The following is a 19,314-nucleotide window of genomic DNA, read 5'->3' as shown; positions in this document are numbered from 1 at the left end:
TCAGCGAAGAGGCAGAAACCAACCCCAGGTCCCAAAAATCAGTAATTAACCACCACGGCAACCAAGTTAAAGGGCGGGGGGCAGCGCCCGGCGCGTTACCTGCCCGCTGGCGGCGGCGCCGGGCCGGCCGTGAGGGGCGGGCGCCCCCCTCAGCCGCCATTTCAGCCGCGGCCCTGAGGCGGGAGCGCGGCGGCCGCAGCCAGGCGGGAGGAGGAGGAGGAGGAGCGGAGGGAAGGACGGACGGAAGGAAGGAAGGAGGGAGGGAGGCAGGGAGAGGGAGGAGGAGGAGGAGGAGGAGGCAGAGCTGGCAGCCGGGCAGGGAGGGGGCACTCGGCACCGCGGCGGAGGAGGAGGACTAAGATGGCCACCAGCCGCCGCGGGGAGCGGCGCCGCTGCCCGCACCCCGCCTCGCGCGGCCCCCTCGGCCCGGCCCGGCCTTGATGGGGCCGCGGCGACCCCGGCGCCCGGACGCTGCAGCGGCGGAGGAGGCGGCGGCGGCGGCTCCCGGCCGAGCCCGCCCGGGCCGCAGCGGGGGAGCCGCCCTCTCGGCCCGGCCCGCACCGCCCCGCCGCGGCCACCCGCTCGCCTAACCCCCGCCTAGCGCCCCCGGAGCGGAGAGACGAGGAGAGGAGGGGCCGCTCCGCCGCCCCCTCCCCCGCCCCGGCACCCGGGGCGGGCCGGGCCGGGCCGGGCGCAGCGGCACCCGCGGAGCCCCCCGCTGCCTCCCGGTGAGTGAGCGAGCGAGCGAGCGCGCGCCCCGCGCCCCTCTGCCCGCCGGGCCCCGCCGCTTTGTGCGACGCCGCCGCCGCCGGGCCCGGCGCGGGGGGCCCCGCCGCCGCCGCCGCCCCGCGCTGGGGCCGCGGGCCCGGGCGGGCTGCGGGGCTCGGCGCGGGGATGCTGCGCGGGGCGCCGCCTCCTCCGGGTCCCCCGCGGGCTGGAGGCGGGGGGCGGCGCAGGTGGCTTTAGCGACTCGCTGTTACCCTGCGGGGTTTTCTCTCTCCCTTCCCTCCCCCCATATATATTTATATACATATAAATTATATATAATATATATTTATTTCTCGGCCGTTCGCCCCCGCGGCGGCGCCCGGCGGCCTTTGTTGTCGCCGGGGCGGGAGGCAGGGAGGGAGGGAGGGAGGGAGCGGGGGCTGCCCCGGCCCCGGCGCCCCCTGCACCTGCCGGCAGGGCCCGGGGGACCCCGCGGGGCCTCGGCTGGGGCCTCTGGGGAGGGAGAGCAGGCGGGGGGGGGGGGGGGCCTGAGCCCGGTTTGGAGGAGAAGAGGTGCTTTTTTTTCTTTTTTCTTTTCTTTTTTTTTTTTTAAACCATTATTTTTAATTGTATTTATTCTGGCTGTAGTCCTCGAGGCGCAGACCCTGCAGCACGGCCGGGAGATTCGAGTTGGGCCTGCGAGTTTCTCCCCGGCGCGGTGGTGTCGCCCCGGGGACGAGGCAGGCGGCAGTCCCCGGGGTCCGGGGCGGGGGGTGGCGGGGGCCTCCCGAACGGTGGGGACCTGCTGCTCATCCTAAATGCCGTCTTCCCGACGTGGTTTTTGCTCTGTATGGATGTGGAGGCTTGCATAAAGGCCAGCCGGTAGCGTGGGGTGCCGAGCCCCTGTGCATTGTTCACCTTGAAAGATGAGGACCATGATTTCCAGCTCTGGTTCCTTACACCCATGGAGAGAAAGAGAGACGTACAGAAGCAGTAGTGGGAAGGACTGAATATGTTTATTTTCACCTGTAGTTTCATAATTAATCTAATTGAGATTCTTGGTTAACACGAGTAGCTGTCAAGGATTTCAGTGTAGGTGTGTGAGTCATGGGCTTGTGTTACTGACTGAATTTTGGTTGTTTGGCACCATAGGATCATGACAAGGTCTGTGCATGTGCATGTACGCATGCTAGAGTACTAGCTTTACCCTGGCAAAATGGCAAGTTCCCTGGTAAGAAAAGTAAATTTTGCATGTTGTAGCAAGTGAAAATGAACGAATGAACCCAGGATAAGCTGTGCCAGAGCTCTGTGCCCATGCACACCCCCGTGCCAGTTGCAGGTGTGTTACGCAGACGTCCCTAATGATGCTTTGCAAAGTGTGGTGGTCCGAGAGGATTCATCTGCCTTTATTCAGCCTGGCCTTAGAAGCTGCGTTACGCTCCTGAGCTAAGAGGCTCTCCTGCATCTGGGCTGGCTCTGCAGAGAGCCAACTCGATTGCATCCCTGGCAGTACCTGTCTGTGACAAGCCAGATAACGCAGGCACAGAAACCTGGAAGTGGACTGTGTGAACAAACTCTGGAATTTGCGTGAATTGGTATTTGTGTAGTATTTCAGATGTTTGACGAAATGTAGTCACAAACAAGAACTGTTGGTACGCTTTCAGCATTTGCAAATATGAAATGCTCAAACTGCTGTGTGAATTGGACAGTCGCAATCAGCACACCAATTTTTCCCTTATGTTTTTAGGTTGTAGGCAAGTATGTTTATACAGCAGGATGTTTGGTACTGGAAAGGTGCAGCCGTGTTAGTAGGACGTTGTGCCTTTGCTTTATCACTCTGGTGAAGAAGCACAGGTAATCTAACTTTGGATGCAGCCTTGGGTCTGCTGTGTGGTGTGGACCTCTTTTAGCTTGGTTGGAGCCAGCTCCGGAGTACTGAACACCTTTGATAGCAACATATTGTGGGTTGGTTGAAGAATACCCGAAATATCCGTGGTGGTACAGTACAACGGTAGAGAACCAGGGAATGGTATTCTGCAGTTTGGTATGTGTTTGGTAGGAACTGGGCAGGTTTGTCTGCTTTCCCAATTTGCCATGTGGTTTCAAGCTGCTAGTCTTCCAAAAAAACGTTATATATGTTTTGGATTACATGGTTACAATTAATTATATTACATTTCTTAGCGAGCTTACGATCTATTCAATTTATATTGAAGTGAGTTAAGCTCAACATTGTTGTGATTTTGAATCTCTTCAAAACCCATTTGAAAGTGTATTGCAGCGTTTCTGTCTCACAGTTTAAATGAGAGTTAATATTTCTGCTAGAGTCCTTTATTATTTGTGTTTCTGTGCAGCTGCTTTATAGTATTGTGCGATAACAGTGCTATAAGGAAGAAACGCTCTCGTTTCTTGCTTTCAGAACAGTAATGAGAAGACGCTAAGTGAAAATTTATCATCATTCCTATTATTTTCAACCTGGAAATAACAAATTTACTTCAGAAGGCTGCATTATGTTCCTTCCTCCACTGCATGAAGCTGCTTAGAAGGTATGAGGAAGGCCACCTGGGGAGGCATGAAAGTCTTGATTTTTAGTTCCATGTTGCTGGAGCTAAACTGTCAGTAGTAGTATTTAAGGCAAAGAGGCCTTCCGGACATGCTGACGTGTGGTGCTGTTCAAACTAGCAACATGTTTCACATCTCTAAGTCTGTCTTTGTTAATTATTTTGTAGTTTTATTCAAGTGTTCAGCTGGACTTTTTAGCATATGGAGAGACGCTGGGATACTTACTGTGCAAAGGGGATGATGGTTGTGGATAGAAGCCCTGCTTGCGGTTTGAAATGCTCGTAACCGTCATGAAATAACATCCGTTTATAAACTTCAGTGCTTATTCATCTCCCAAACATTGATGTTATATATTTTGTAGAGTTCGGTCATGGGAATTTACTTGGGTTTCTGAAGACCTGCTAAACTGAAATATGTGAAGAAAAACTAGTAGTTGGTCTCTCTTTGTTAGACTGCTGCAGGTCAAATCCGCCAATGCTGACTAGCAGTTTTGTTAGCGTTTGTAAGTGATTTTAAGTTCCTGTTGCACAATAGTGAATGCATGGCTTCAGCTGTGGCCTTTGGCTTGTGGGATTTCCGGCTGTGAGCATGCACTTACGTTTTGCCTTGTTTGTTCAAAATATACAGATTTTGGAGAGAAGATGTGCAGTCTACTATGAGAAACCGTGCATCTTAGTCATAATTTATCCCCATACTGCTTGCCTAACTCGAACTGTGGAAGTTCCTTACAATGTGTTACTATGACAAAACTTGTATTTTGAAATTGGCTATTGAATCTTTCATTGGTCTGCAGTACAGTTTTGTGTATGTGCATATAGGGGAAAGGAATGATTTTTTTGTATGGCTTTATTAATAAAGCCTTTTGTTTCATTGGTTTCTTTTCTCATTTTGCTTAGTGTTATTGTGATAGTGAAGCATTTAAAACGTCCAACTTGCAACAAATATTTATACTGTTGGTTTCTTTGAATTGTTGACAATGCTGATTTTTTTTTTTAAAGTACTTTCTTTGTTACTTAAGTTGTAGCTCATTTGGGTTACACCTGTGAGCCTTCACATAGTCTTCAGTGATGAAAGGGACTGAAGCACGCTTCAGATCATTACATCTTCCCAAGTAGCTCACTTCTCTAACTATGTACTTTGGTATTGAGTTATCATCTTGTAATAAACAGTTTCACTCTTACAGCTGCCGTTGTCTTCTGTGGAGACTTTGCATCCTGACACCAGGCTGTTCACACCTTGTCCGAGCTGGGTGGGATAAGATAGTCTTAACTGGACATAATTATACTGCCTATGTGCACCTTTGTTTTAACTAGCTGTCTGACAGCGTAAAAAAAGCGTTGCAGTTTTCTATATTCCTGTTACTAATCTCATTGCTGGAGCCTCAGCTGTTAGATACTCTGCTAACTACTTGTAATGTTTTAGCTGTGGCCATTGATACCGAGTTGAGAGCTGCTTCTGGGCTGGGGTGATAGTGCTGGGAACATCACTGAAAGCTTTGCAGGGCTGAGTATGGGGTATTGGTATCAGGCCTTGAGAGCGTCTGGTTCACAAACAAGCCGTGTTTTGCTCTGCAGAACGGCTAGCTTTTGCTCGTTGGTCGTATCGCTTGTTCTCCTGTGATATTACAGATAAGCGTGTACAGCTCCTTCCTTTCTTGATAGTTAAAAATAATACGGTAACTGCAGTTTCTTTGTGTTTGGGTCATTTGTCAGATGATGGGGAGGATTGTTTAAGCCAAGTTAGAGGGTCCATAGTACAGCTGCTGTATATCTTGCTTGCTCTTCATGTTAAATAATACCGTATCAGAGCTTCACGGTTGAAGAAAGAATAGAAAATGCTGTATAAAAACTGTTGGGTTAGCATTGTGTAGTGTCTTCTGACTCTAAATGTTTTGTTTAAACCCCTTATGTGGATTTGATGCTCATCCTGTAACTAAAAGGAAATTTTTGCGCTGCTTAAAAGGTGAAGAGGAAGAATAATCTTCAGCTGATCAGATTGTGGTTTATATGCGTACGGAGTGAAGGATTTTAGGGAACGAGGCTTTTTTACTTGCTCTTTAAAGATAGCTGAAGGGTGTTGGGGCATAGAGCTGGTCAGGAGGAAAAATAACCAGCAATGTCCCACCTCCCTCATGAGGGACACTTCAGTCAGAACACACCAGTAATTCCCAGTTTACTTGACTGAAACAGGGTTTCACACTCTTATGGGTCACACCCCCCCCCCCCCCAAGCTGCTAGAGAACCGGGGTCGATGACTGTCTGCAGTGAGGCCGGTGGAGAGCAGCCTGATGAGGAGGCTATGGCTGCAGCTTCAGGTGCTGGTATCTCCAGTGGGGCAACCAGCGAGGAGCTCTCTGCTGGTACTGAGGCTTGAAAAAAGATGCGAAGCTCAGCTTTATCAAGTAGCTGCAAAGAAGGAAGAGCAGGTCTTGCTCCTTTTCTATCTGCCTCTCTTTGGAATTGAGGGAGGTATTTTTTTTCTTAAGTCTTTTGTGAGCGTGGGTTTCATTCGTTGAGCAATGCTACGAGTGTGGAAGTAGAACCGTCTGCATTGAGATTTGGGAAAACGCATGAATTCTAAAGTTGGATTGTTCCAGTGACAGCTAAACACCACTGCCTTTGCTTTTGATTGCTTTGTGAGTTTTGGAGTTTTGTTAGAGTCCTCTGAAGGATTTCTGCCTGTCGGAGGCCTGTGGCCTCTCCTGTCTGACAGAAGCGTGAGAATTATAATAGGGACGATTTTGCAGAACTTACCATGGCAAACGTAAATAGTACCGTCTCAAATATTGAAAGTAATAGAATACTATTATGCTAGGAAAGAGTGAAGCACATAGAAGAAACGAATAATAAGGGGATGTTGAGTGGTATGAAGGTATGTCACTTAAAGTTTGGGGGTAAACGTTAAGAAATATAGGAGAAAGATATGACCTAGATGCTTCTGAATTATATCAATAAGGTATACTTTAAAAGAACTTCAGGTTTTATACTTGTGCAAATATTATTAGAAAAAAATCATGCATTTTATTACAATACAAGGAAAAAGCAGGTTGGCTAACAACCTAGGGACAATCAGAAATCTGAAAACAAGTTGAAGTGGATTTTTCAGATCTCTTATTTCATGTCTTTCTCTCTTGCTCTAGAGATATTACATAAAGCATTAAAAGTGCACAGGAGTTAAACTACTACTTTGGTTGGATGGTTGTTAATCAGTTGCATGCCTAACTAATTCTTCCATCAGTATCATCCTGCCAGATTAAACCATGATAAACCACGTTTATCTTTTTGCATTTCCACTTGTATTTATTATTCTCAAATGAAGATGTTAAAAATCTCAGCTTCATTCAAAGCAGGTAGATTTTGTTTGTGTAAACTAGTAGCTGGTGGCGTGTTGCTTCTGAAGATGAACTGAATTTGGATGTCATGGTGATAATTTATGTTGCTTGCTGTCCCTAGCTTTTTCTGAGAATCAAAAAGTTAAACAACAGCAGTTAGAAAGATGACTGAATGGGAGTTTGTACGCAAAAGGCTTCTTGAAGTTTATGTTAGGTAAGTTGGCGCTACATCTTTTTTCCTTAATCTAATTCGAGATTGTGGGTATAGAAGGAGAAGTTGCAGGCCTAAGAAAATGCTCAGGATGTCTAGAAGGCAAACTGTTTAAAAAAAAACAAAAAACCCCAAAAAACCACACACACCCCCCAAGAGAATGTATATGCATTTCTGTCAAAAGTATGACAAAATATCAACTCGGCTGAACTTCTAAGAGAGCTTTTGAGTACCCAGATGATGGAAAATCCCAAAAGAGAAAGGAACTGTTTTGAATGCCTGAAGGGGAAGGTAAATGTGGTTAAGAGGTTAAAACAGATAGAAGTGTGCTTGTAATACTCAGCCTCAATTTCTGTCTGAGGTTTAGTGGACTGATGTGGAATACTGTCATCTGAGTTGTTTGTCCTTGATGGACTGCGACTATGCATGCTCTTTTCTGATTTTTGGCTTGATGATATGGAGGCTTCGGGGCAATACTGAATGAAGCTATTTCGGCTCCCAGACTGCAGAGGGCAGGAGGAAAGTGTTGTGTGGAGTTTCTACAGCGCACTCGGAAAGGATCCTTAATTTTTGAAAAAATGACACAAAGCAGTTGTATGCAGACAGCCAAGGGAGTCATGGGAACAAAGAGCTGGGAATCCCCAGCTCCTTAGGGCTTAATACTCTTTAAGCCAAAGTTTCTGCTAAAATTGTCTTAGTGTTGAGCCAGGACTTTACTGGTCTGATAGTGGAAGGAACTTGCATGTCTTTCTCTTTTCCTGTGTTTGTTTAAATGCCAGAAGCTCTTGAATCCTCATTGAAGGGGAGAGGGAGGGCTTTAGTGGTCTGACTTTGAAACAGAAAAGAAGAATACTTTTGTTGCAGGCTGATATTAAGAGGACTGCTATGTACTCTTTTTGTGCCAAGATTCACCTCCGTACTGTTCAGAGTGCCGTTTGTGGTCTTATGACTCCTTTCTGCAACTGTAGTCTTGCCAAGACTTATTTACTTCTAATGGCGTTTTATGGAGGTCCTTGGGTCCTCGTTTGAGAGCCAGCGACGAGATCAGGGCCTTGCTTTGCGCCTGCGTGAGCGCACAGGGTACAGAGTGTACCAAATGGTCGAACGATAAACAAAGCAAAGAAAGGGTGCGATTCTTAATGTAGAGGTTGAGCCTCTTGATGTTCTCTGGGTTGCTACCCTAAGAGTTTAAGTGTCGTGGTGAAGGCCTTCGGTTGTGAGATGCACTTCAGTTACGGAATTAAAAGCACCAAATTAATTTCCTTTTTGGTTTTTGAGCCTTGAGAATGCAGTTTTGAAGCTTTCCTCACAGCTATGAGGACTAAAACGGTTTCGGAGTGTTCACGCAGCATGATGGTGGGAGTTGAGATGCTACAAGTATAGTGAGATTTAAAAGGACGTGGTCAGAGCTGGCAATAGTGTTGTTATCAGACAGGAAGCTAGTGATAAAGTGACTGATAAGGACAAGAATTGATTTTATTCAGGAGTTTAATTAGGTTTGCAGAAGTGATGCCTCTCTAGACAGAAGTAGACGTTCTTTATAAACTGCCGTATGAAATTGGCACAAGAATAATTTTTTGGTATTGCATCGCCATTTAAATGCTAATACTGAAGTCAGTGACAGTTTAGCAGTGAGCCACAACAGAAATGTAAAAACAAGGTCTCTGTGGATATGATCTAAGAGGATGCTAATTTGCTTGTTAATTAGGTTTGCAAAAGTTTCCTTTTCACAGTTCTGAGCAATGAGGATGAAGCAGTGAAGAATACTTAATTTAGGTTTTGAGTGGGTCATGAAGTAACCAGGGAGTATCTCTTCAAGCTTTTTATTTTTATGGAGTTTAAAGGTACAACAGCAACACTCCTTACTTTTCTTCTGTCTTTTATTGTAGAAACTTCTGGAGACATAAATATTCTGTTTTCAATTTCCTATTTGGAACATAACCATTTTTTAGTAGTATTGGATCAGGAGAAAAAAAGTGGATTCCTTGCTGTCTGTTAGAAATCCTTTAGAAGTTCACTGGTGGTGTCTGCATGTTTACAGAGATAGGGATGTGGATGTACTGTTTTAATAGCCGGATCCTTTTAATTTTATTTGTTTTTACCTAGCTACTTGAGTAGTTTCTTAGTTGGTGTAAATTGGAATAGCCTAGTGACCAACTAAACCACCTGAAACTATAACCCATTTTTTATTTCGGTAATGCACATATGTATGTATGCTTCAGATATACACAATAGTCTGCTTTTTTTTTAAATACGTGGAGGCAGAGGAAGTGTGTGCATTGCAAATAATGCATGTGAAAAAAAATTTCATTTAGCTATACGTGGCTTTAAATTGGTTTTTCTTTTCTTTTCTTTTTTTTAAAGCAGGCCTGAAAAGTGTTTCTTAAAATATAGTTGTTTTTTCCTCCAAGGTAGCTCAGGCTTAGCATACAATATAGCAAGATGAGGGTTTAGCTTCCTCTGGCATGGGCAGAATAAATTTGAAAGCTGAAAGGTCTCCTCCCCTTTCCTTCCCATACTTTTTTCCATCATCGTTGAGAAAGGGGAGGAAAAATGAAGTTGAACGTGCAGCCTGTTCATAGCGGCTGTTCGTAACCTTGGATTTCTGTAAGGACTAAGATTTCAATTTAAAACATAATAGCATGATACACAAAAATCAACTTATGTAAGTTCTTTAAAAGAATAAAGTGATAACGTCATCCACCAAAGAGCGCTGTTAATGTTGAATGCAGTTCAGATCTATCTTGCTGCATTAAGCCGAGGACTGTAGCAGAGAAGCCAGAGAAGTGGATGCCTTTAGAAGACTGCTTGTTGCCTGCCATTAGTAGTATTCCTCCTCTGAATGTGAGCTTCAGGTAGGGAGGTGGAGAACTTCCTATGCTGCAGACCCTTGAGTCATTGTCAATTGAAATAAGCTTTTTGATTTTAGTTAACTTCTCTAGTAACTTTGTATGGAGCTGGTGGGGAAATTAAGTAACCTGTGAAACTGTAAGATGAAAGGCAAAGTGTTCTGTCTCCAAAAAATCATAGTCGCTCTTGTTCTCTGTATCCTATAAGAGAACAGATGTTACTTCTCAGCCCTCTTTCTTGAAACATGGTGACTTTATATCTATTCATATGAACAGTTGTACTAAGTTGCACAGACTTCTGCTAGAATTGAGGCTGGATGTGTGTGTGTGTGTGTGTGTATATACACGATTTTTTTTACTTTCACTGCCTACCTCTGTAACCTTATCCTTAAAAGTAAGCTTAAAGAAGTACCGTGAACTTCCTGCCACTTTTAAAAATGCATTTTAAAATAATTTTATGTATTAGCCCTTGTTCTAAAGCCTCACCAAAAAAAGGTTTTTCTGTTTTTTCTTTTTTTTGGTCCTATTTTCTCATTTCTCATATTCTAAAGCTCATTTCTCTTTGCTCTGGCAAAGGCTCTTGAATATCTAGGGGTATCGGGAGCACGCTGAAGAGCTTGTTCTAGGAGGAGTAATGGGACAAGATTTGGCTCCAGCGGAACTGCCACTGCTGTCTTTGAATACTGATCTTTATTATGTGTTGGGAGGAAGGAGTTGTCTTAAAATTTAAGTTCACCTATGACAGTTTCATAGCATCAGAGAAGTTCTGGTTGGAAGGGACCTCTAGACCAACTTCTGCTTGAAGGAGGACACTTGCTAGGGTCTTTTGGCTGGGAATTAGGGATTAGCAAGCTTTACTTTTTACAACTTGTGATAAGTGATGGTGGCAGGGGGAAGATTTTGATTTTTTTTAAACAGCAAATGAAGGCTTGCAGATCTTCTGGTAGACTGTAAAGGACTGGCAATTAGGCTATATGATTGTTTTTCATACTGCTTTTTTAATATATGATGGTAAAGATAGTGAGATCTTCTGTTATTTGCTGGAATTTGTAAGTACGGTATGTTTGACTTTAACTGTTTCATCGTTGGACTTTATAGCTGGTCTGTTGCTTAGACTTCTGCTACATTGTCGCATTAGGATGCTCATCTTCAAGTCATGGGAATGAACAAGGGATGACAGTGGCCATCAGGCCCTGGCCATAGCTAATGTAAACCTGCTTGGGAAGTTAGCACAACCTGTGAAAGGCTCTTATCTCTGTTGAGGAGTAGGCTACTTTTATGAATTTAAGCAAATTAAATATAGACTGTAAGTGTCCTTTGACCCTTCTACTTTGCTCAGGGTGTGTGTTCAAGGGAATGTGCCTGTAGTTAATCAGTAGGGGGGAAAAAAAAATGTGTAGCTATATCAGGAGCAGTTCCAGTGCAATGTAGTGCAAGCTCAGAATAAAACAACAACCTGACTTGACGGAAGGTTTGGAATTACCTAGAAACAGAGAGAGAAGACTTAGTCAGAAATCATGCTTTAGTTTTAAAGCATTCAATTACATTTGTGGGGAAAAAAAAAAACCAACCAAAAAACCCCCCCTCCAAATAATACAGGTTTCTGCAAGAACTGAATTGGTCAAGATTAATGATCAAACTTAATATAAAAAATTATATATTGTAGTAGGCACACAATGGTATTTTCCCATAACATGCATGTCTTGTTAATATATGAGAGCTCCTTACTTAAGCAATTTTTAATATAATTGCTTCAGAAGGGTAACTGTCTTAACGAATGGAAAGTGGAGGCCTGATGAATATTTCTTTCTTTTTCCTCACTGTTATTTTCCTCAGTAATACATGTGCTACCATTTCCCACACAATTTACTTATACTGTGCAAGAAGGATCGGTCCATGGATATCTTCAACTTCCTAAAACTGATTTGTCGTGAATACTTAGTCTTTTTCTTTAACCCTTATGTTAATGAATATTTCCCTGGCCACAGTCAATTTGCCAGTTGACAAGTAAAATGTAGCACTAGAATGTAAAAAAACAAATAGCTGAGGGAGTTTTCTGTTGATTTGTAGCAATGATTAAGTATTTTTGTATGAATCAAGTTTATTATTCCCCTTCAGCTCATTCTTCAAATACTGTTGGAATAAAGCTTGGGCTGGATTGTGGTGAGAGAAGAACGGCACAGTGTCCTCAGTGGTTGCTTTAGTACTCGATAATCTACATTTCCAGGCTTTGCGCGTATAAAGAAGTAATTTAGCGTGATGACCGGAGCGTGGGCCTTGCTGGCAGTTGTGGCCTGTCGGGGAGCCATTGGTCTGGCAGTGGCCAGCACCAGGGGATTCACAAGGTGGAGCGAGATCTGTTTTTGTTGCTAATATATGAAATCGCTTGTCCATAGGGGAAGCTGCTGCCTGAGCAACTTGTATCCTCAACACACGAGGGCTTATAGCCCTGTTTTTAAAACACGGTTCATTGGAAGTATGGCAGAACAACGCTGCTTCTTGGTTACGCCAGACTCGGTCTCAATAAAAGCAGCAGTTTCGTTACATATGTTTCTTCTGATTTATCCTTGCTGCTCCCTGCTTTTGATTTATGCACTGACAAGAAATGGCAAGGCCCATCTGTAGATGATTTTGTCTGTTGTTCTAATGCCCCTCCTTACTTGTCTCTGTTACAGACACAGTCAGGTTGTTTCGCCCTTCCTTCTTTTTTCATTTCTGTGCTGAACTATTTTGATGTCAGTAAACTTTTCACTCTTCTTCGTATGGCTGGTAATGAGTGTTCCTGAGATGAATTTCTCAAAGCCTATGAGAGTGTTTTCAGGTGGGTTGGAGGAGGAAGATGGTAAGATTTCATCACAGGCCAAGAAGCTAGTACTAAAACTGCAATACTGTCTCAAAACTTGTGCTTCTTAATAGTTTGTTCTTCCCTCCTGCCGTTTGTTGAGCAAGGTCTTCGTTGATCCATCTTGAAGAATAGCTGAAGAAAAGGCAGTGAAAGGGGGGAAAAGAGGAAGGGACCAGGAGCACAGAAAATTCAGACCAGAATCTGAAAAATGCGTTTACTGGAGCACCGTCATTAAAATGTCTGACATCTTTTAACTCTTTCTGTGTGTGTTTGTTTGTTTGTTTTTAAATTAAAAACAACTTTCAAAGAATCTGGTACTTCAGTGGCTCTTTGGTTGAGTATAGTAGTTCTTGATGGATGAGAAATAGCTATCCTTCTACTTGAGCATGAACAAGTCACTGCATTGATTCCAATATCTTTTAGTTGAATGAGAGGCTTGCTGTTAGAAAGATGTTGATAATGAATGCCCCCAAATTAGGGGGAAGTCTTATATCACTTAGTAATCTATTTCAGTGGCTAATTATTACTCTAATGAGAGTTTATTATTTTCAGATTGGGAGTGCGTTCGCTTACCTTCCACTGGCTGTTGTACTACCGTTATCCCTTAGGTTAAAGAGCCCGGTGCCACACAGGGTCTGCGTATAGAGGTGACCCAGTCTCTTTTGAGCTTGCTCTTGACCTTCAGTAGTAAACTTGCCTTTCAGTGATAAATCACCCATATTTAAGTAATTGGATTATTTGGATTCTAGATGCCCCCCTGAGCTTAACATCCTTTAAAAAGTATGTCCTTCAGCTGTATCATAGTCTATCCGTGTGCTGGCATACATAGTAATATTTCTTGCCGGCTTTGTTTCCTGCCTGCCCCGAGGTGGGGTGGCGTCTCCTGCCTCATCCGAGGTCATGTAACCCCGTTTTGCCAGGGGCTCGTTGGGGTGTCCGCTTAGCCGCAGAGTCCTCGTGGACTTCGTGCTGTATGCAGTCTGCCCGCCGCCGCTCTGCTTGGTTCCTCGCAGGTAACGGTACGTTTGGCTGTACTGAAACGCATATTAAACATATGAGAGGGTGCCCTGTTCACGAGGACATCCAAGTAAGGATCACGTTTTCTCCCCAGTGTGCTCATCCAGGTGAGTCACTGTAGAAGCTGAATTATTGGATTCTGTTTACTGGCTGTGTTAGCTTCCTGGGCTAGTGCACCTTTAATGGGCTTAAAGCAAAGTTGCTGAGCTGAAGGTGTCAGTTTAATGATACTAAACAGGACATGCCAGCTTTGGCAGTAAATGAGTATATTAATTTTAGGAGACCACATTTGTCTTAAGAAGAAGAATTTAAAGTGTGGGTGAGATAACAAATATAAATGTCTTTAAGAAAGATGTCTGTGAAATCTAAAATAATACAGCTTGTCTAAACATTAATATTGCAGTCACCCACAGTTCAGTCTCAAAGGCAGAAGTTTCATTAGTCTTTGCTCAACAGGCTGTTTAAGCATGACCAATTATTTTGGAATATGAGGTCCTTCTAGTACCAAAAAGTTTGTTTTTTGGCTTCTGCTATGCTGGCTGAGGAGCAGGGCAGGGAGACAGTGGAAGTGGCCAAAGGTGTCAGGACCAAGTGGAGGCAAAGCAGTGCTATTTGTGCTTTAGTAGTCCTTGGAAGACCACTGCTGCCTTGAGCCTCCAAGAGAAACTGAAGTAGTGGAGTTGCCAGCCTATGCAAGCTGTGTTGCCATCATCCTGCATGGGTCCTGCAGTGCTTTTCCTTGCTCTCCGCCTTTCAGTTTAGGAAGGCATAGTAGTTGGTCTTGCTTACCCTAACATACAGCTTTTCCCTCCTCTCCACTTTCAGTGGAGGAAGAAGTTTTGGGTTTAGGGGAGGGAGTATTTTTCCCCCCCACCTCTCTCTGATGCTTTTTGCTGTTCAGTCACCCTGAGTTTTTATTCCTACTCCTGTTTTCTTTCCTCCCCTCAGTGGTGCATGGTGTTGTGCCCATCTAACCAGTTGCTTTTGGGCAGGTCTTGCTGGATGCTAGAGAAGTTCTTCCTTGGGCCGTCCCCACCAGCCGAGAGAGGAGGAGGTGCTCTCCGAATGTACACGGTGCTTTATCGGCATTATTGCGAGTCTCCAGCTGCTTCGAAGTGGCATGCTGACATGTCTGGACAGGCAGATGGAAGGAATGTGTCAGCCTGCCACAAGTAAGAGAATCCAGTTTAGTGACAGATCTCTGTTTCGCAGTTAGCGTTTGTCTCCTCTCTCTTGCGGGGTCTGTTCCTGCAGGTCTGGCATTCATGCTGCTATGGCTCCCAGGAGTGCTTAAAGGAAACAAATGCATTATTTTGCTCTACATTTTGGTTTGTCTTCATGTTCTGCTCTTGGGAGAGAGCAAGCAAGTGAAGTGTGCATGTGCGCGCGTGTGCTAGTTCGCCAGAGCATTCGTTTATCCTTTTTGCTATTTTTTCTTTTATTTTGTCGTCATCTCGAGTGTATGCTACACTTCTGATCTGCCTTTTTTCAAAACTGGTGTGTGGATTTGCTGGAGATCCATTGCTGATACAGTCTGCTGAGCTTCAGTCTTAAGTGCTTTGGATTTATGCCAAAATATTGCTTGGGAAAAGACTGCTACAGAGCATTCCCTCAACACCCTCCCCCAAATAATTCAGAGCAGGGAAGAAAACCACATATAGCAGTGTGGGGGGGCGATACACTTGCATCTTGCTCATGCCCTTGGTTTTTTTGTTTTGTTTTGAAAATATGGACACCACCTTAATTATCACTAAAAACCAAAGGGAAAGCTTACGGAGCATTAAATAGATATTTCCAGCATTGCTTGTGAAACTTTCAGTTGATCTAGCACTGTTGGGATTACATTGAGAGTCCAAATAGTACTGCTTTTCAAAGCTTAAAATCTTTTGCTGTTGTTTTCTTTCACCATATACATGGACAGGTAATTTGGCATCAACACAGTTGTTTCTGATTGAGAGAATCTGGATTGACTCCCTTTTGTGTGTAGGACTGGTAATCAGTAAGTTAAAGCAGTTTGGTTTTATACAAGACACCGTAATCCTAATTTCAGCTTCTTTGTGTTCGTTCCTTAAAAAATCTTGGCCAGGGTGATGTAAGGCTAAAAATTTTTGTTTGTTTCTTTTGCTTTACAGGGAAGTGACTGTTGAGACTTTACAAGTTTAATTTGTACGTTCATGTTCCTGTCCGTGTTCTTTTAAGGCCAAATACAGTAAACTTTGGGATTTCCTAGAGTATACTGCTACTAAAGCAGTCAGCAGCCTTTTAATGGCTTAAAGAAAAAAAACAATTATTTTCTATTGCTTTATAGGGTTTTTTTTGCTTTATTTTTTTTGACCTTTTACTAAACTAAGCTTTAGGCATATAAAGCAGAAGTGATCAGATTTGAATGTGTGCATCTGAGCTTCCACTGCTTAAAATAAATAAGTTTTCAAGACCTGTGTGTCTGTGAAATGGTAGGCTGTCTCCTACAATGTACATCTCCTTCCTGTCTTCTTGGTGTATCTCCTTTTGCTTCTCTGCATCCCCTCACTAAACTTGCCTACTCAATTTGTCATTTTCCCAGACTGCTCATCCTTATTTTTGCCTTTTTTCTTCCCCCTTATTGTTTCCTTTCTCTCTTCCCCCTTTGCAGAAAGGGATAGTTTTAATTTACTTAGGAAGGCACAGAATGTTTCTCAATTATATTTGGAAAGTATTATGACAAATTACCTGCTTTTCTTTTTTTTAAAAAAGCTTGGTGGCTTAGGAAAGGTTTTTGTGGTGAGCGTAAATTAATTTTCTGTCTGATTCTTAATTAAAAGAAGGAACCCTTCAGATTTCAAGTATTGAGTAACTGATAGCGGATGATTGATTTACTGTGACTACCAAGTAGTAGCTCATCAGATGAGCCGCACAGAGGGCTGGGTTCAGCTCTCCTAACTTTGGATACCTAACTGTCCAGATTCAAGACAGATGTTTAGGATGCCCCTATAGCCTTGGAAAGAAATAATTGTCTTTATCACATACCTGCTTGCAGTTATCTTAGATGCTGGCTTCAAGATAATAGTCTTGAACCTGAAGTCATCGGCTGTAGAGCAATCCTAGATACCTAAAAAGTCTAAGCTCGTTATCTTTTAGATGGGTGCCCTTACTAAGTCATACTTTTTATGTAAACCACTTTCCTGTGGGTTAGGAAGTGGGTAGAACATTTGGTAGCTTTGGAAACTTAGCTGTGAGCTTTCTGTCTTCTTTAGTTTTTAGCATTTAGGTACCCATCTCGTAAAGAATGTTCAAAAACTGGCACTGTTCCTAAATTTATAGCCCTGAAGCACTTTGTGGATTTTTTTTTTCTCCTCCTTCCTTAGCTCCCCCCAAAAAAGGGAATTGTCAGATTTTTCTCGTCTTCTCCGCCAAGGTATCACACTGTTGATGGTAGCAGTGTCTTAAAACTGGGCTAGAGTTGCTTTACTCTTCCAGCTGATAAAATGTCTCGCCAGGCTGCTGCCAGCTGTTGAGTGCTGAAGGTGGGAAGTGCTCTCCACGTGTGCCGGGGAGCAAGGGGACTGCTGAGGAAGCTGGCGTAAGGGGCATTCAGCGCAGAGCGGGTCGTTAATCCGAATTTGGAGTTGTCGCAGAAGCATTTAGGAAAGATAAGTGGCGTATTTAATTCAGAGCTGAGACATTAAGCTCTACTCCTTTGTAGCACGCTCACAAAAAGGGGCTTTAAGGATTGGATTATTGCTGTCTGCAGCAATCCCTAATATGAAAAAAGGTCAAGTTTAGTGTGAGCTATTCCCTTTTACCATGATGGCAAGTGAAATGCCAGTGCAACACGGCTGCTGCTTCTGAAACAGTAACTGGTCAAGACAGAGGTGTAGTGAGAGCAAGCGGCTGCCGTGGCAGGGAGATGGCAGGCTTCCTGCTGCTAAATCCATGGCATGCAATTAGGAGGTACTTCGGGAGGGAAGAGGCTTTAAAGGCGGCTACCAGTTCTTGGTGAAACAATTTGGATACGTGCGCTTGGCTTGAACCTGCAAGGTGTTGGGTTAGAGAATGAGCTATTAGCCACCGCTGGTGGATGACAGTTCCAGTCTCTTCCAGTTCCTGTCCTCTGCTGTGGTTCGAGGTCAAGCGCACAAGCACAAGGACACTGGAGAGCTCCCACGCCCGGGAATGAGCCCTTTTTGTTATAAGTAGTGCAGCGAGTACCGAGAACGGGGTGGAGGGAGAGGGAAGAAAGCATTTCTCCGAGGACTAGTTGAAGCAAAATAGGGACAGAGCCGCCAAACTTATTTTCATAATACGCCACTGTGATTCACCTCGAGCAAACAACTTTAAGTTGACACATGTTTTGGAACAGCTGGTAAGGAAAGATGTCATTGCTTTGTAGTTTGACAGCCTTGAATTTAAAGAGGCCATAGCTTAGCTTCCAGTTATACTTAATAATCAAGTTGAAGGATTGGGAAAATGGAGTTGGTTTGGCTGGGAATGGGGTGTCCTCTGTAGTCAACATGGTCTTTGTGCCAGTGGTATTATATATTCTGTCTCACTCAGAAGCTGACAGTCTGGAGAGGCTTGTGGGGAATATAGGTCTTTTTTTTTTTTTTTTTTTTCCCCTCCCTTTTTTCTTGAATTCCTCTGTGCTTCTACTGGAATACAAACCCTCGTATTTCTGCTTCTCTTCAAGGAGAGCTGCTATTGCTAGGATAGCTGCTGGTAGCAGTCCTTGCTGAGCATGTGGTGATGCTTGGAGTTGTAAGGAGGAGCAAATCAGCCAAGGATCGTGTTTTCTTTGCACAATGTGTTTTGCAATATTCCGGACGCTCACTACAAAACAATGACATGGCATATAATGGCCACGATGGCCAACTAGATGTCGTTGTCGTGGCTTTTTCTCTTTCTGAAGTGCCGTGGGGTCTCTGAGTTTTGCCTGGATGGCTTCCAGGGTTTGGCAGCAGTGACATCTGCTTTCACGACCAAAGAAGTTCGCGAATATTGCTGCATCATGTCTTTGCTGACGCTGCATTGCAGCAGCAGTGGGCTGTGAGCCCAAATCACAGTGGGAAGACACAAAGCTTCTGACCCAGAGGTAAGAAGAACCAAATGGACCAGACTTGCAGCAGAAAAGAGCTAATCACGGAGAGACACAGATTCTAGATGAGCAGATAAAAGTTTTGTTCTTTTGGTCCAAGCCCTTAATGAGAGGACTATAGTTAGGCTAGAATTATCTTTATTGATTCAGTGATGGCAAGCTAGAAGTCAACTGCCTTTTAATCAGCATGCTGTATATTTGTGGTCTTTCACGCTCTAGTCAAACCTCACTTTCACTCTGTGCAATGCCACAGCGTACAGCTCCGTAGAGTACAAACCCATTCAGGAAAACCTCTTTCCTGCTCACTCTTCTCTGATGTGTGATTTCTGTTGCACTGATTTATCTTCATTTCTCTCTTACGAATAGTTTGCCAGCTTTGCTGTAAGTATCTGCAAAATATCCAATTATAGAATTACAGCAGTGTTAGGGCTTGGGTGTTTTGGTAGTTTGTGGTTCCAGTCCAAATGTTTTGATAGCCACAGAATTCACTATCTTCTGCCGCAACAGGAGAAGTAATTTTTCTTGTAACTTAGCTGTAGAGAGAGCTTTCTGCCACATTAACGTGGCTTCCAAGAGCAGGGCTGCAAAAACCAGGTAGTAAGTTCTTGTGGCTTGGCATTGGCATTAGGACGTGCTTTTTCCTAGGGGTAATAAGGTGTTTTTAGTATGGGTTTAATGCCTATAGGTTCCAGTAAGCTGAAAGGTAATGTCTGAAACTACAGA

The 19,314-nt window shown here is 44.0% G+C and overlaps 1 protein-coding gene across 4 annotated transcripts in view; it reads left to right on the top strand.

Moving 5' to 3' along the window:
* Positions 1 to 240: 240 nt before the first annotated feature.
* WDFY3 (WD repeat and FYVE domain containing 3) overlaps positions 241 to 19,314 on the top strand; it is a 193,373-nt gene continuing 174,299 nt past the window's right edge. For 3 of the 4 annotated variants that reach the window (XM_064510310.1, XM_064510311.1, XM_064510307.1), the window contains exon 1: positions 241 to 728. The gene's annotated coding sequence lies outside the window, so the exon portion shown is untranslated. The remainder of the gene's footprint in view (positions 729 to 19,314) is intronic. The other variant, XM_064510312.1, reaches the window with a different exon arrangement.

The sequence above is a fragment of the Dromaius novaehollandiae genome, chromosome 4 (assembly GCF_036370855.1).
Source record: "Dromaius novaehollandiae isolate bDroNov1 chromosome 4, bDroNov1.hap1, whole genome shotgun sequence".
NCBI classification, from domain to species: Eukaryota; Metazoa; Chordata; class Aves; order Casuariiformes; family Dromaiidae; genus Dromaius; species Dromaius novaehollandiae.
Note: the sequence above shows the minus strand (reverse complement) of the source record. Positions and strands in the feature narration are given on the sequence as shown.